Consider the following 13,549-nt stretch of genomic DNA (forward strand, 5'->3'; position numbering starts at 1 on the left):
TTTGTTTTAGTATATAGTTTGAGGGAATGTTCTAATCTTATTGTTTTATATGTAGCTGTCCAGTTTTCCAAGTACCATCTGTTGAAGTGACTGTTGTTTCTCCATTGTATATCCTTACATCCTTTGTCATAGATTAATTGATCATATGTGTGTGTGGTTATTCCTGGGCTCTCTATTCTGTTCCATTGATCTATGTGTCTGTTTTTATTCCAGTAGTGTGATGTTTTGATTACTGTAACTTTTTAATATGGTGTGAAGTCTGGGAGTTTTATACCACCAATATTTTTTCTACTTTTGTGAATAATGTAATGAGTATCTTGATTGATACTGCCTTAAATCTATAGATTGCTTTGGGTAGTATGGTCATTTTACTTTTTATTTTTATTTTTATTTTTTGGCCACACTCATGGCATATGGAAGTTCCTGGGCCAGGGATTGAATCTAAACCACAACTGGGACCCATACCACATCTGCAGTGACACCAGATCCTTAACCCAATGTACTAAGCAGGGGATTGAACCCACACTGCTGGAGAGACATGTCAGATTCTTAACCCACCACACCATAGTATGAACTCCTGTATGCCACTTAAAAAATACTAATTCTTCCAATCCAAAAGCATGGTATAATCTTTTCATTTCTTTGTATCATTTTCAATTTCCTCAAAGTTTTATTTTTAGAATATAAATCTTTCACCTCCCTGGTTAAGTTTATTCCTAGCCATTTTATTCTTTTGATCCAATTTTAAATTGAATTTGTTTGCATTCTATTTCTAATAGTTCATTACTAGTGTATAGATTTCTGTAAATTAATCTTGTATGCTGAAACTTTGCTGAATTCATTTATTAGTTTCAAGATTTTGGGAGACTTTAGGATTTTCAGTATAAAGTATCATGTCATCTACAAATAGTGACAATTTTACTAATTTAGTTATAATTTGGATATCTTTTATTTCTTTTTCTTGTCTGACTGCTATAGCTATGGCTTCCCATACTGTGTTTAATAGAAGTAATAAGAGTGGGCATCCTTGTCTTGTTCCTGAATTTAGAGGAAAGGCTTCAAACTTTTCACCATTTGAGTATGAGGCTAGCTGTTTTTGTCATAAATGGCCTTTATCATATTGAGATATGTTCCCTCTATGTCTACTTCAATGAGATTTTTTTTATCATGAATGTGTGGTGAATTTGGTCAAAGGCTTTTTCTGCATCTATTGATAGGATCATATGATTTCTATCCTTCCTTTTATTGTGGTAAATCATATTGATGTTTTTGGCAAATGTTAAGCCATTCTTGATTGTATCTCTGAAACATATTGAACTTAATAATGGTGTGAGATTCTTTTTATGTATTATTGGATTTGGTATGCAAATATTTTGCATCTGTATTCATCAAAGATATGGGCCTGTAATTTTTTTGTAGTGTTTTGTCCTGTTTGGTATCCAGGTAATAGTGACCTAATAGAATGAATTTGCTAGTTTTTATTCTCTTCAATTTTTTTGAAAAATTTTGAGGATAGGTATTAAATATTATTTATATGTTTTTAGTATTCCCTTGTGAAAAACTCCAGGTCTGGATGTTCCTTTGCTGGGAGTCTTTTTTTTCTTTTCCTTTCTTTAAAAATTAAAATTCATGTCTAGTAATCAGTCTTTTCAAATTATCTGTTTTTTCTTGATTTAGACTTGGCAGGTTGTATGTTTCTAGAAATGTGTATATTTCTTTTGTGTTGTTGAATTTCTTGCTGTATTACTGTTCATAGCATTCTCTTATGATTTTGTATCTCTGGGTATTAGTTGTTGTTTCTCCTATTTCACTTCTTATTTTCTTATTTATTTGGACCCCCCCTTTTCTTATTGGTGAACAGAGGCTTATCAATTTTTTTTGTCTTTTCAAAAAACCATCTCTTGTTTTCATTGATCTTTTCTATTGTATTTTTTATCTCTATTTTATTTCCTCTTTGATCTTTATTTACACCCTTCTTCTGACTTTACACTTTAATCTTTTTTGAATTCTTTTTGGTGGCAAGTTAGGTTGTTTATTTGACATTTTTCATGTTCCTGATGGAGGTGTATATCACTACAAGCTTCCCTCTTAAAACTTCTTTTGCTGCAGCCTATGGTTTTTGGAAAGTTGTTTCCATCTTCATTTGTCTTAAGATATTTTCTGATTTCTTCTTTTATTTCATCATTGGAACACTGGAGGTTTTTGTTGTTGTTGTTGTTGCACCTGAAGCATGTGGATGTTCCCAGGCCAGGGATCTAATCAATGCCATAATAGCTACTCAAACCACTGCAGTGACACCAGCTCCTTAACCCACTGCACCACAAGAGAACTTTAAAATATTGTTTTCTTAAGTAGTATGTTGTTTCGTCTCCACATGTTCGTTCTTTTCCAATTTTACCTTTCTATAGTTGATTTCTAATTTCTTACTATTGTTGTAAAAAAAGCTTGATATAATTTCTGTCTTCTTAAATTTGTTGAGGTTTGTTTTGTATCCTAATATGTGCTATCCTGAGAATGTTCCATGTGCACTTGAAAATAATGTTTATTCTGTGCTTTTTTGGTTGGAATGTCCTAAAAGCATCTACTGAGTCCAACTGGTCAATTATAGTATTTAAGGCCACTTTTGCCATATTGATTTTCTATCTGGATGAACTGTGCATTGATGTCAAATCTACTATTTTTACATCATTGTCAATATCTCCCTTGATGTCTATTAGTATTTGCTTTATATATTTAGGTGCCTCTGTATTGGTAGCATATATATTAACAAGTGTAATATCTTCTTCTTGTATTGATCCCTTAATCATCACATAATGCCTTTTGTTGTCTTTTGTTATAGACTTTGTTTTAAGTCTATTTTGTTTGATATGTGTATTGTTACCTCTGCTTTCTTGTTGTTTGTTTCAATGAAATATCTTTCTTCATCTTCCCACTTTTAGTCTGTGTGTGTATTTGGCCCTAAAGTAAATCTTTTTAGGTAACATATTGAAGTGATTTTTTTTAACGCAATCAGCCACTCTATGTCTTTTGATTGCAGTATTTAGTTTATTGACATTTAAGATATTTATGATAGCTATGTACTAATTGTCATTTTATTACTCATTTTCCAGTTATTTTTGTGGTTCTTTTCTGTTCATTTCTTCTTTTTGTTTCTACCATTTTGTTTGATGATTTTCTTTGGCAGTATGCTTGGTTCCTTTTGTCTTTTGTGCACCTATTATAGGTTTTTGATATGTGGTTATTATAGGGTTCACATATGTTGACCTGTAATTTTATCCACTTGTTTTAAACTTGTAGTCATTTAAGTTAAATGCATTCTAGGAGATCTAAATTTTTACTTCCCACTATTTTTGTTTATGAGGTCATATTTTATATATTCATCCTCGAACTGTTCTATGTACTTATAGTTGCTTTTACAAATTTTTGTCTTTTATTCTACATACTGACTTATTAAATAACCTTCAGTCATTAATATATATATATATATATATATATATATATATATATATATATATCTGTATTTCTAACTGGGATTTTCCTTTTTTTAAGAGATTCTTATTTATTTTTCATTTAGAGAAGTCACTTCAAGATTTCTTACAGGATGGTTTTAATATTTATGAATTCTTTTATGTTTTGCTTGTCTGAAGTTTTTATCTCTCCTTCTATCCTAAATAATAATCTTGCTGGTAGAATATTGAAGGTTGTGGGTTTTTCCCTTTCAACACATTGAATATATAATGTCACTCCTTTAAGGCCTGTAAATTTTCTGCATAAAATTTGCTGATAGGCTTATGGAGATTTCTTGTATATGACTTTGTTTTTCTCGTCCTACCTTTAGAATTCTCTATCTTTGGGAGTTCCCTTCATGGTTCAGTGGTTAATGAACCTGACTAGTGTCCATGAGAATGTGGGTTCAATTCCTGGCCTTATTCAGTGGGTTAAGGATCTGGTGTTGCCATGAGCTGTGGTGTAGGTCACAGACAAAGCTTGGATCTGGTGTTGCTGTGGCTGTGGCATAGGCTGGCATTTGTAGCTCTGATTCGACCCCTAGCCTGGGAACTTCCATATGCCATGGGTGTGGCCCTAAAAAAATAATTGTCTATCTTTAATATATTTCTTTTTAATTATGAAATGTCTTGCTGTGGGTTTGTTTGAGTTCTTGTTTGAGACCCTCTACACTTCGTATACCTGGATATATGTTTCCTTCTTTGTGTTCGGAATGTTTTCAGCTGTAATTTTTTTTAATACATATTTTTTTTTTTCTTTTTGGCCACCCTGCAGTATATGGAGTTCCTGGACCAGGGATCAGATCTGAGCCACAGCTGAAACCTATGCCACAGCTGCAACAATACTAGATCCTTTAACCCACTGTGCCAGGACTGGGATCAAACCTGCTTCCTGGCACTGCAGACCTTCCACTGATCCCATTGTGCAACAACTGAAACTCCTTCTAATACTTTTTTGATCCCCTTCCTTCTCTCCTTTCTTTCAGCAATCACTAAAATGTGAATGTAGGCATATGCTTAATGTTATACCAGAGATTTTGTAGATTATTTTCAGTTGTCTTTCTGCTGTTCTGAATGGCCGTTTTCCAATATTCCATTTCCCAGATCACTTATTCATTCTTCTCTATCACTTGGTCTGCTATTTATTCCTTTTAGAGTATTTTTCATTGAAGATATTGAATTATCCATGTTTTTATTATATTTTTTAGTTCCTTGTTCAATTGTTTTCCCTAATTCAGTTAACATTTTTATTACCAGTGTTTTGGATTCTTTGTCTAGTATATTGCCTACTCCTTCTTCATCATTTATTTTTCAGGGGTTCTCACTTGCTCTTTCAATTGAAAGTAGTTCCATTGCCTTTCTGTTTCATTTAACTTTCCCTGCCCTATAAATTTAGGTGAAAAGGTTATGTATTTTGGTCTTGATTGGGTATTTTTATGCAGGAGCATCCATATGCAGACTGTGTGTTCCCTATGCCATTGGTAGGAGGCTGGATTTTTTTTTTTATATTCATACCTGCCACATATGGAATTTCCCAAGCCAGGGGTTGATTCAGGGCTGCAGCTGTAGGACTATGACACAGCCACAGCAATACCATATCTGAACTGCATCTGCAATCTACACTGCAGTTTGCAGTAATGCCAGATCCTTAACACAGTGAGCATGGCCAGGGGTTGAACCCACATCTCATGGAGACTATGTTGGTTTCTTAACACACTGAATCACAACAGGAACTCTGGGAAGGCTGAATTTGATCTGGATGCCAGTCACATCTTTCCTCAAGGTATGTTGGCAGCTATCACCTTGGTAAGGAGTGGGGCAGATCCCAACCCAACTGGTTTTCTTCCTATACAATCCAATTATGTGTATATCTTTCCTACAACCTTTGTTGTACAAGGGATTTTTTTGACCATTTCCAGTTAGTTTTCAGTGAGAATTGTTCCACATAAAATTTTTTAAAAATATTATTGGAGTATAATTGACATAAAGTGTTGTATTAGCTGCAGGTGTGCAGCAAAGTGAATCAGTTTTACATATAAATATAACCATTCTTTTTTCAGATTTTTCCCCATATAGGTTATTACATAATATTGAGTAAATTTTCCTGTGCTACATGGTAGGTTTTGTTATTTACTTATTTTATATATATAGTAGTGTATATGTGTTAATTCCAACCTCCTAATTTATCCCTCTCCCTTCAACCTTTCCCATTTGGTAAACATAAGTTTGGTTTCAAAATCTTTGAGTCTGTTTCTGTTTTATGAATACATAACTTTGTATAATTTTTTTAGGACTCCACATATTAGTGATCTCATATGATATTTGTCTTTTTCTGTCTGACTTACTTCACTTAGAATGATGCCAGCTTACATCACATTACAGCCACAGCAACTCAGGATCCGAGCTGTGTCTACAGATCATGGCAACACTGGATTCTTAAACCACTAAGTGAAGCCAGAGATCAAACACACATCCTCATAGACACCAGTTGGATTTTTTCCACTGCACCACAACAGAACTCCCTGTTTGTAGACTTTTTGATGATGGCTATTCTGACTGGAGTGAGGTGATACTTTCTTGTAACTTTTATTTCCATTTCTCTAATAATTAGTTATGTTGAGTATCTTTTCATGTGCTTTTTTGGTCATCTGTCTTCTCTGGATAAATGTCTATTTAGATCTTCTGACCATGTTTTTTTGGTTGTAGTTTATGTTTGTTATTTTTGGGTCACACATGCAGCATGTGGAAGTTCCCAGGCTAAGGGTCATATCAGAGCTGCAGCTGCCAGCCTACACCACAGCCACAGCAATGCCAGAATCCAAGCCACATCTGTGACCTACACCAGAGTTTACAGCAATGCTGGATCCTTAAACCACTGAGTGGAGCTAGGGATCGAACCTTTATCCACATGGATACTAGTCTTGTTCATTACCACTGAGCCACAATGGGAACTCTGTTCTAACCATGTTTTTGATTTTTTTTTAAATATAAAGCTGCAAGAGCTGTTTGTGTATTTTGGAGATTAATCCTTTGTCAGTTTCTTAATTTTCACATGTTTTCTCCCATTCTGTGGGTTGTCTTTCTCTTTTTTTATGGTTTCCTTTGCTGTGAAAAAGCTTTTAAATTTAATTTGGTCCCATTTGTTTATTTGTTTATTTTTCATTAGTCCAGGAGGTGGGTCTAAACACATATTGCTCTAATTTATGTCAAAGAATGTTTTCCTTGTCTTTAATTTTTGTCAGTTTGATTTATATGTGTCACAATGCATTCCTCCTTGGGTTTTTTTTTACTGAAGGGAACCCTCTGGATTTCCTGGAATTATGTGTTTCCTTTCCCAGGTTAGGGAAGTTTTTGGATACAATCTCTTCAAATATTTCTTCATGCCCTTTTCTCTCTTTCTTCTCCTTCTGGGACCCCTCTTTTGTGAATGTTGGTATGTTTAATGTCCCAGATATCTCTTAAACTGTCTTCATTTCTTTTCATTCTTCTACTTGATTCTTTTCTATGACAGTGATTTATACCACTGTCTTCCAGCTCACTTATTTGTTCTTCTGCCTTGGTTATTCTGTTGATTCCTTCTAAAATATTTTTTCAGCTATCATATTGTTTATCTTTGTTCTTTAAATCTTCTAGTTCTTTGTTAAACATTTCTTTTAACTTAGTCTGCGCCTCCATTCTTTTTCTGAGATCTTAAGTCATCCTTACTATCATCACCCTAAAGACTTTTTTTCATGTGTGTAGCCTGTCTCCTTTTCATTTAATTGTCTTTGTGGGTTTTATCTTGTTCCTTCATCTGAAACATATTTTGCTATCTATTTTTGTCTAAAGTTTTGTGTTTGTGGTCTGCTTTCTGCAGGCTGTAGGGTTGTAGTTCCTCTTGTTTCTGGTGTCTGCCTCTTAGTGGGTAATTTTGGTGCAGGGAAATGTGCAGGTGGGAGGGACTGGTCCCTGTATACTGGTGGATGGAGCTTGGTGTTGTCTCTCTGGTTGTCAGGGCTGTGTCAGGGAATGTGTTAGAGGTGGCTGTGAGCTCAGGACAAATTTAGGCAGCCTATGTAGGTTTAAAACTTTTTGGTACAAGGTCTGCTTTTAATATAAATGCCTGTCATCTCTTTCCTCAGTGTATACTGGCCATTATCCCCTTCATAGTGAGTCCAAATGATGTTGTGGTAACCAGAGCCTGCACTGGATATTTAGTGGGACTTCCTCTTTGCTCAACCGTTCTCACTGGTCTGTTAGCAGCAGGGTACGCTCCCTAGTTGTTGGAGTAGCAGCCCACAGGTCTGTTTTTGAGTTGTGTTTCTCAAATGTGGTATGAGGGGAGTTCCCATCGTGGTGCAGTGGTTAACTAATCCGACTAGGAACTATGAGGTTGTGGGTTCGATCCTTGCCCTTGCTCAGTAGGTTAACGATCAGGCGTTGCTGTGGCTCTGGTGTAGGCTGGTGGCTACAGCTCTGATTAGACCCCTAGCCTGGGAAACTCCATATGCCGCAGGAATGGCCCAAGAAATGGCAAAAAGACAATAAATAAATAAATAAATAAATAAATAAATAAATAATGTGGTGTGAGGTAGGCGGAATTGGAGTACCCCCCACTAAGAGAAGAGCCCCTAAATATGCCTCCACTGAAGCTGTTTTCAGTGGTGTCACCTTTCACCCTTTGTGCAAGTTCACAAAGTACACTGTTGTTGGCATTGATCTAGACCCCACCTTAACTGTGGGTATGCTGGCAATTGGCCTTGGTGTCTCTCAGTCATTGTTTTCACCAGGCAGAGATCCCCCGAGGTGAGGTCCAAGGACTTAAGTATTCATACACTTGGCCCACTGTGGGAGCCACAGCAGCAGCTCAGACTCTGGCCTGTTCCAGCCCTTGCATGTACATGCACACAAAGCCCACAGCTGCTAAAGTCAGACTTCTTTTAGCTGTATGAGCATTCATTGTCCATTCATATGTTCCACCAGTGCTAAATTTATAAGGCCAGCAGCATAGGTGTAAATCTCTAGTTTGCACAATCAGGGAGAGAGATTTCAGCTCTTCCTACTTAGTTGCAGGGCCCTGGGGCTTAGCTGGCAAGGACTGTTTTTAGTACGGGTGCTTGTTGTGTCTTTCCTTAGAATATGTTGGCCATTATCCTCCTGATAGTAGGTTGCAGATGCAGAGGTTGGTGCTCAATCCTGGCATTCTTGTCAGTGGTGGTGGGCCATGCATGTACCTAGACCACATGATGGGAGTGGCTCATGACTGTTCCTGTTCAATCCTGGCTCAGGATTGAATTTGCAAGAGAGGTGGCAGCAGATTGCTTGACTCCTCCCAGAGCCAAGTTGTGATAGTGACTTGCATGACCCCTCCTGGAGCTAAGTGCTGGCTAGTTCTGGAGTCTGTGAAGGAGGTGGCAGCAGCTCAAGGCACCACTCCTGAAGCTGGGCAGTGGCTACTCACATGACCATTCTTGGAGCTGGTTTAGGCAATGTCCTGCCACCTGACAGCAGATGCAGGAAAAAAAAATGTTATAATAAAGGATCCCACTCCCTCCACTCCTTACCCCCAAACAATAGTATCTGGCCTGTCTGGGTTTCTTCCACATACATCCTCAAATGTTGTTGTTCTAGACTCTAGTACTTAAAGCTGTTTCCATGCCTAAAATCCCAGTCTTCTCCACACAGCCAATCCCAGTTCTCTCCCTTAGTCTGATCTCCAAAGCTGGCTTTAGCACTCAGCCCCTGCCTGCAACTGCAGCTGTGTGACTTGGGCTGTGGAGTGCAGGCTGGTGGCTCTGACAGTCTGTGTGTCTGTTTGTAATCTAGCTGCTGCAAATCAGTTGCTGTGTTCTCCTCCAAGGCTCTGAAGCACCTCTTCTGTCTTAGCTGATCTCCCAACTAGGTGGGGGCATTTTCTAGGGTCCAGGAAGTTTTCTTCTTTCCTAGATCCTCCTCAGGAGCACAGGTTCAGTCCCACTTCTTTCTTACTTTCTTTTCTTCTTTTATCCTATCGGGTTACATGGAGATTTTCTTGCTCTATCAGAAGCCTGAGGTCTTTTGTTTGCATTCAGTAGATTTTCTGTGTGAATCATTCAGCACATAGATGTATTTTTGACGTATTTGTGAGAGGAGGTGAACCTCATATCCTACTACTTGATCATTCTCCTAATTTAATGTTTCCAGATGTTCAAGCACTGTAAAGATGGAGCTTCTCAGGTCCCACTGGAAGGTAGATAAATGAGAGAAAGAAAGAAAAAGTGGGGGAGGGGGGAGCCAAGGAGAGGGGGGAAGGGAAACAGTGGAGAGGGAGCTCAATATGTTGATATTTTTATGTGCTCTAGGAGGAGGTGAGCTCCACTTCACTTACTCTTCTTGATCTTTCCTTCCTATTCTTAGGGTATTTATCAGTATAATTAATTAATTAATTTTGTCTTTTATTTCTTAATGATAAAAGGTTTTTCTATGTTATTTTGCTTGATCAAAATTGCCCTAACCTTTCAAACCAAACTTTAGAAGTAAGATATTACTGTGATATTGACCTAAATAAATCTTTCTTATTGGCTAGCTAGAAATTTTCAATTTTTTTTTATAACTGTGGAAGCTTCTCAGACCTTTGTAGGCATTAAACCCTTTGAGCCATTCCTATCCTTCAGTTTAAGTGGGTTTTTATAATTTTATATATGTAATTTATATAAAAAATTATAATTATAAAACCATAATATATGTAGTTCCACAGTATATTTCCCCATAACTTCTATACTTCTCCTTCAATGTATGTTGCCCTGACCCTCTGAAATATAATGCATTCTTAAACTTTTAACAAAATTATAAGGGCTGCATATGGAGTTAGTTATAGCTATCGAAGCTTTTGATAGTACAGTTCAGTTATTCCAGCTGAAGGAATTAAGACATTTAAATATTCTCATTAGTACAGTAAGACATTAATCTAATGTATATTTGCACCAAAACCCATAGTAATCTTGGTGGATTTGTTTAGAGTCTACCAAATTTAATCATGGAAGACTATTCTTCTGAGGCCAAAATGAAAGTAAAAATGAACATTTGTGATATTCTTTTTCCTTCCTTGATATCTCTGAAGAGTTGATTTAGTACCATTAAGCAAATGCAGGATTCATGTAGTATTTGAATATTATTATATCATCAATGGCAAGTATTTTTTTCTAGAAAATCTCAGCACCATGTCCATTTTAATCTTTAAATTATCATGACACATTATCAGTCAAGAATATATTTTATATTTAATATCTTATATAATAATTTTAAATTTTAAAATATAAAGAATGTATGTGTATGTGTAATTGGGTCGCTTTGCTGTATACCAGAAATGGACAGATCATAGTAAATCAACTATAATAAAAAACTAAAAATAAAAATTAAACTACAAAAAAAGGAGCTTTCACATTAAAAAAATATGTAAGAGGTGTGTATGAAAAATCTTGAAGTTATTTTTCTCAAGGTACCATCCCATCAATATTTCACAAATCTGTATATAGGAATCTGATTTTTAAAAACCTAAAAATAAAAATATGTTAAGCTTATAAATTCAGTGTTTAATATATAAAATTAGTGACATCGCATTAAAAAAGAAAGTAAAATTATTAGAGTATAAGAGTCCATAAGAATAACAGTTTAGTATTTCACCAACATTATTTTCTTAAATTTTTATTGTGGTATAGTTGATTTAAAATATTATATTGATTTGGGTGTACAACATAGTAATTCAAAATTTTTATAGATTATAGTCTATTTAAATTTCTCTTAACACAGTGTCTATACCCATGTGTTGTGCAATATATACTTGGGTATGTACTTGTAGCTTATTATTTTGTACATAGTAGCTTGAACCTTTTACCCCACCCCTCATTCCCTATTCCCACTGGTAATCATCATTCTCTATATCTGATAGTCTCTTTCTGTTTACTTATATTAATGGTTTATTTTATTTTTTAGATTCCACATGTAAATAATAACTTATATTAGATATCTTCCTCAGTACAAACAATTTCACTCAGCAAAATACCTTCCATGTCCATCTGTCCTGTTACAAATGACAAAATTTCATTATTTTATTGTGGCTGAGTAATATTGTGTTTTATATATTTGTGTGTGTGTGTATGTGTGTGTGTGTATTTATGCACATACCACTTATATATCCATTCACCTATTCATGGGCAATTAGATTGCTTCCATAACTTGGCTATTTTAAATAATGCTGCTTTGAACATGGGGGTGCACAAACCTTATTGAATTAGCATTTAAATTATATATATATATATATATACTTAAGAGTGGAATTGTTGGATCACATAATAAGTTCTACTTTTAGTTTTTTGAGGAACCTCCATGTAGTATTCCATAGTGGCTACCCCAGTTTACACTCCTACCAACAGTGTAAAGGGGTTCCTATTTTTCCACATCCTCACCATCTTCACCAACATTTGCTATATGTAGTCTTTTTGATGACAGACATTCCGAAAGGTGTGAGATCATATCTTGTGGTTTTGATTTGAATTGTTCTGATAAATAGAAATGTTGAGCATCTTTTCATGTACCTGTTGGCAATTTGTATGTCTCTTTGGGAAAATGTTTATTCAGGTCTTTTGCCCATTTTTAACTGAAGTATTATTGATTTACAATGTCTTGGCAGTTTCAGGTATATAGCACAGTGATTCAGACATATAAATATAAATATATATTTATATATTTATATTTACTCTTTTTCAGATTCTTTTCCTTTATAGGTTATTACAAAATCTTGAGTATAGTTCCCTAGGATATTCAGCAGGTACTTGTCTTCTGCCCATTTTTTAACTGAGTGTTTTGTGGTTTTTGATATTGAGTTGTATAAGGTGTTTATATAGTTTGGGTATTAACTCCTCATCAGTCATATATTTGCAAATATTTTCTTCCATTCAGCAGGTTGTCTTTGCATTTTGTCAAAGGTTTCCTGTGCTGTGCAAAATATTTTAAGTTTAATCATATTTCATTTTTTAATTTCTGCTTTTGTTTGTTTTATAGACAGACCCAAAAAATATTGTTATGATTTATGTCAAATAGTTTACTGCTTTTGTTTTATTCAGACTTTTAGGGTTTCCAGTCTTACATTTAGGTCTTTGAAACATTTTGACTTTGCTTTTGTATATGGCATTAGAGAATGTTATAATCTCACTGTTTTACATGTAGCTGTCTAGTTTTCCCAGCACCATTTGTTGAACATATTGTCTTTTCTACATTGTGTATTCTTGCCTCCATTGTCAGAATATTGACCATAAGTGTGTGCGGTTATTTCAGCGATCTTTATTCTGTTCCATTCATTTGTGTGCCTGTTTTTTCACCAGTACCATATTGTTTGATGACTTAAATTTGAAATATATTCTGAAGTCAAGGATCATGATACCTCTAGATCTGTTTTTCTTTTTCATGTTGTCCAATTCAAGGTTTTTTTTTTTTCTGTGAAAACATTAGAGTTGTTTGTTGTAGTTCTATGATAAATGCCACTGATACTTTTAGGGGAAATTCATTGATTTTGTAGATTTCCTTATGTAGCACTGTCATTTCAACAATATTGATTCTTCCAGTTGAACAGCTTGGCATATCTTTCTATCCATTTGTATTGTCTTCAATTCTTTATTTTTTTAAATGATCAAATTTATTAATTATTAGGGAAATGCAAATTAACATCACAGTGACTTACCTGTGTCATTAAATTTAAGGAATTGAAAAAATTAAGGTTTGATGAAGATGCAGATCAACATAAACTCATTTTTAAGATTATCCTAAGAGGGAAAAATCAATGGAAATGAAGGAGTAGGACATGGGGTTCACCTACCCCTCCAAATCCATTGCAAATACTTATATGTGGAAATACTTGCCCAGAAAATTTGCTGAGTGTTGATAAAAGAACCCAGGATTCCAATAGAGAAAGAAAATCTTCACAAAACTGGGTAGGACAAAAGAAAGAAGGAAAAAAAAGGAGAGAAAAGCAGAAGCAAAGCTGGTCAGTTGGGATTCACTTCTGGTAAGGAGCTGGACAAGGAGCAAAA

This window comes from Sus scrofa, chromosome X (genome assembly GCF_054392235.1).
Source record: "Sus scrofa isolate SSC_HxYL_T2T_F1_AM1 chromosome X, Sscrofa_HxYL_maternal_Yorkshire_Landrace_v2.0, whole genome shotgun sequence".
NCBI lineage: Eukaryota > Metazoa > Chordata > Mammalia > Artiodactyla > Suidae > Sus > Sus scrofa.